We start from the raw sequence: 5,484 nt of genomic DNA on the forward strand, positions 1-5,484 counted from the left end.
GAGTGCTTAGTACGTAATTTGTTATAAGTTATCTCACCAAAAAAAGGCAATTACGTCTAAAAATAATGAAGCAATTCATCTCCAAAGCCTACATAACCAACGCAAATTCTAGTTTTACCATCTTAAAGTGATAGACAATCAGCGGTCTTATAAACATCTATAAATCTTTTTATCTTTGGAGATATGTAATCTCATAACTAGGGATATTTTTGGAAAATTTGGAAAATTTGAAGGGCCATTTTGGAATTTATAACAAAGTATTGAGGGTATTTTCAGAATTTTTGATATTTGAGGGGTAGTTTGGAAATTTTCACAAATTAGAGAGGTATTTTGGTTGTTTCCTTTTTTTGTCACAATAGAGTATTACATTTTTTCAAAACAAGTGTAACAATGACTAATTTAGATTACAATATATTCCAAAAGTATAAAAAATTATGACTAAACCAATATTCAATGGCCTCTTTAAAGAGAGAGTTACACAAATGCCAACACCTCTCTCACAAAGATCACAAAGATCTAGCTAGAAGAATATTAAAGAAGCTTTACCAATGGTCTACAATTGGACCAAAAATCCAACGCTTTTACTAATAAGGACTCCTTATGTAGTCCAAAAATTAGAAAAATTACCAAAATACCCTTCTTCTTTGTGGAAAATCCCTAAATACCCCTTAAGTTTCAAAAATTTCCAAAGTACCCTTGTATCTATTTTCATTGGATTGTTGAAGTTTTCTAATCTTTATTCATTTTTGAGTTCTAAGTATGTAATTTGTCACAAATTATCTCACAAAAAAAGGCAATTATGTCTAAAAATAATGAAGCAGTTCGTTTCCAAAGCTTACATAACCAATGCAGATTCTAGTTTTATCTCGCATGGTCTCTCTCTCTCTCTCTCTCTCTCTCTCTCTCTCTCTCTTTGCACGGCCGTGGGCAAGCTCCATGAGAAAAAACTCGTGTGCAGACTCTCGTTCTAGGCGGGGAGGCCGAAACAACCAAGGTGTGTGCAAAGTGGCTGAGGAGGGAGCTCGTCGACCTTCATCGAATCCGGTGTGCTCTGCCTTGTTCGGATCGCGTTGCAGAGGCCAGCGTTTCCTTCTTCTGTGTTGCGGCCTTTTGAGCTTCCTAAAGAGAGTTATGAGCATCTCCCCTTCCTCGCCATCGTCGGCCATCGTTAGCAGCAGCAGAACAATGTATTTTTTTTCAAAATCAACCTATTTGGGTTACTTTTTAAAAAAAAGGGAAGGGAGTGTGCCCACAGTCGGCAGCTCCCCTCTACCCTCTTGAAGTACCAAGCACATCGACATACGAGATTCCTTCTCCTGTGCTCGACAAGTTTCCATCTTGAAGAAGGCTACCAACAACACAGCAGCACGTTTTTCGTTTCAAAATTTCTAGATCGGCGTCGGTAGTACATACTACGGTTAATATTTTTATTTTTTATTTTTAATCAAGCATGGCTACGGTTTGCAAGGTGCAAAAGGAGACCGGGGGAGGCAACACCAAGGTTCCGAGCAAGGATGCTAGGCAAAGACAATGTCGATGCTCGATTCGAGGTCATGGAAGCTCGAGCATTCTGGCCATGTGATTAGCACAGCAATTTGATAAACGTAAATTATGAGGTACGCAATCAATTTCAATTTTGTTTGCCAAATTATTCCAGTACGTGCTATAGCATGCAAGGGCTATGTGTGATGCCATGATAAAAAATTATCTCCTTGTGCAATTTATGCCCTCATAGTAAGCAGCACTTGTGAGTGTTATTGCCATCACCGAGCAAAGATGGGTTTAATACCCACAATTTGGCAAGACATATTTATGCATGCTTCCAATAGTAAAGCGCGGCACAAGCAAGGCTTATGGCTTGTAATATACAAGTATTATGCAAGGTCGATGAGTAGTTTCAATTCAAGAAGCCCACAAATCTTCTTCTTTCTAATCTGGAGTTCTAGATTGTCTTAAGCATAGCTCCTCAATAACTTTCTTTTTGCACTCAATACATTCATCACCACCTTTAGAGTAGGACTTTGTATGCGGTTACACGTGAGCACGGCTTGTGTAGACATCTATTGTCTTACAATTTTCAGAATGTTTGAAGCTTGTATCTTTGACCTAATGTTGAGGACGCGCCAAGCCACTTACATCTATTAAACAGCAAGGCTTTCTAGAGCAAGGCTCTGTACCTCTTGGTGCACGGTCACTCCATCACATTAGTGTGTTAATTTTCAGTTCTGCATTTATTAACTTTTGCAGGATTTTCTACACCACCAACTTGATAAGTGAAAGGCTATAGGGATATAGACATGCTCATAACCACCCAACCTGCCTATATATAGGCCCCTCGCCCTCTGGCTCTTAGCTATATATAGCCCTTGTACTGCATGTGTATCCGTAGGCCCTTGGCCAGGGCCTACGGATAAAACTCCAACTAGAACTCACTTGAGTAGCTAAATGAGTAATCATAACTAAGATGTACCCAAAGAGTACCTTTTTGCACTTTCTTTGAAAGTAACTTGCTGACATAACTATCACCCAAGCGAGTCCTTGACTTGTTCTCAAATTTCATTAGTAAAAAACCTCACCATAACTAGTTTTCAAGGTTGAGAACTTGACTTATACATGAAGAGACTAAACCTAGTTGCAAACATGCTTTATCTGATGGTAAGCAAACTCCAAGTAGAGCAATAAATACTTATTAATTGGATTGCTTGGTGCTAATGTACGGACTTTGCATATCCTTTAGCACAAGATTACACTTCGTAATCTGCCAATCCCCTTGGATAATTGGCAGTATTGAGGTGTGTTTCCCCACGGTTTAGAGTCAGTCTTCCCAGATGACTGGTAAACGGGGATCACAATATCGTACAACATTGATTTGGAACAATGTCCTCAATAACCATCGTGGTTAAGTTGAAAAAATCCACAAGCACCCAAACCGAGCTATGACCTCTATTGGTGATTGATAGACCCAAAAGTAATGTCATAGAGATGCGGCACATAGAGTGCAGAAATGCTTTATAAGCAACTAATATGATGAATATGAATGCCGCTCCAAATCAGCCCTTGCTAAACACTAGGCCCCATAACACCCAGTGTGCATGCATTTAGCAAAAACAAATTCGAACCTGTATATCCATGATCACCTTTGCCAATACTTATGGCGAATGTGATGCTCTTAGCACACACTAAAGAGGAATGTAAATAGTCTTGAAAAGAAACTAAATATGTCCCGCTGCAATCATTTGCAAGCATAGCTGAAATGTTTCAACCATAATAGAAGGTGAAACAGTAATCTCTTCTAGGGACAAACAAGGAAACTTTTCATTAACAAGGGATATCTTCCTTTAAGTCTCTGCAAACAAACTTTCATATTGCCCAACATTCTCCTAACCATATCCATGTCCACCCCCCCCCCCCCCCCCCCCCCTGCCCCCGGCCTCCTCTCTTTTCCATCTCAAGCTGATTTTGGAATCTCTCTTTATCAAAATCGATCAAAGGCCGCGGTAAACAATTAGAGATTTTCATAGTGGTAGAACAAATATCAAGTAGTTCATTCAAAGATAAGATTCTCATAAACCCTCTAGTAGCAAACTCCTTCTTCATAGGGTTGATCAACCACATGTTTCCAATGCCTCTTTAGCTTAGGCAAAAATTCCGTGAGTTGACCAAAGGTAATATCGCCCCTTCTTTGTACCAAATCGAACCTTAGACTGTAGTTTGATTGGCCTTCTCGCAAAGAAAAATCCAATGCATTGTAAACGGTTGCCGAGGTCTTCTCTTCTTCTTCTCTTTACATGTACCTATTTTCACCTTTTTTTGTCTTCAGTATGGTTAGGATCTGCATCACTCATGTCATGATGTCTTGTATCCTTCTTACCTATAGGCATCACCATCGCTCTTGAACCTTTATTTTCTTTCTCTAAATAAATTAGGCTTACCATCTTTGACTTGGCTTTCTTTTCAACTGTCAAACCACTTGTTTCTGCTTCCCCTTTGATTTCAATACCATAGTCTTGAGCTCGAGAAGAATTTTTTGGAGGAAGAAACATAACACCGCCCACTGTCTTTGGTTTGTCTACACATTCGGGGACTTTATGACCCCATTCACCACAATTATAGCATTGAAATATATCCCCTCTTCTAGCCATGCCTCTTTTTCTACCATATGTAAAACCCTCAATGCTTCCATGGCCATGACCATATCCATAGCTTTGACCTCATCCACCGCTCATCGTAAGATAGTCCTACAACTGATTTCATCTCTTTGTGAAAAGAATTTACATTATAAGAAGCTTGGTGATCATTACATGGGTTTTTTTATGAGGACGTTTGGATGCTCTACAACTTTCACTTCAACCTTTGGCTCAATGTTAATTCCAAGTTGACTAAAGGGCTTCGCCTTCACTCCTTATTATTTGCAATTTTAATTTCCATTTAGAAGGTCTCTGGCTACTTAAGCTCCACCTTCAAAGCATTGAATGCTCCTCAAAATTGCAAAAAACCTATCTTTCTTTAACATGGATGGAGGAATTTGAACCCCAAATATGTGAACCACTTTGTTCATAATGCATTGATTGTCTTCACGAAGTATGGCCTTCCACACGCACCAAGATTTGAATAGAGTGACATACCTTTTGTGGGTCTTCAACTTGTTGAAAGTATGTAAGAAAAGCGTGTCTTACCATTTCATAACTTATGGAAGTTGGGTTGATTACATAATTTTCTGGTGGTCTTCCAACCATTCTCTAGCACCTTCCTTCAAATAGAAGTAGAAGATTTGTAGCACCAACAATGGGTCCTACTTGTCAGCAAGGCAAGCAAAGTCCATTTGCTCAATCAAACCTTTGGCACTTTCATTGGATTTTTCATAAAGTATAAAAAACTAACCACTATGTTTTCCAAAACCTAAAAATCAAAAGTGACTCGAAGTAATTTCGCGGTGATGATCACCAAGCTAGAAGAATATTAAAGAAGAAAGTTTTTTTTCCATGTGGCACTAATTGACAAGCTTTATCCAATGGTCTACAATTGGACCAAAAATCCAACGCTTTACTACTAAGGACTCCTTATGTAGTCCAAAAATTAGAAGAATTACCAAAATACCCTTCTTCTTTGTGGAAAATTCCTAAATACCCCTAAAGATTGAAAAAATTCCAAAGTACCCTTGTATCTATTTTCGTTGGACTGCTGAATTTTTTCTAATCTTTATTCATTTTTGACACTTGAGATCCATTTTTGAGTGCTTAGTAGGTAATTTGTCACAATTTATCTCACAAAAAAAGGAAATTATGTCTAAAAATAATCAAGCAGTTCATTTCCAAAGCCTACATAACCAATGCAAATTCTAGTTTTAGACTCTAGTTTAATTGGCCTTCTCGCAAAGAAAAATCCAATGCATTGTAAACGGTTTCTTAGGTCTTCTCTTCTTCTTCTCTTTACATGTAGCTATTTTCACCTATTTTTGTCTTTAGTATATATGGTTAGGATCTG

This window comes from Adiantum capillus-veneris, chromosome 16, assembly GCF_014529385.1.
Source record: "Adiantum capillus-veneris isolate H3 chromosome 16, ASM1452938v2, whole genome shotgun sequence".
NCBI classification, from domain to species: domain Eukaryota; kingdom Viridiplantae; phylum Streptophyta; class Polypodiopsida; order Polypodiales; family Pteridaceae; genus Adiantum; species Adiantum capillus-veneris.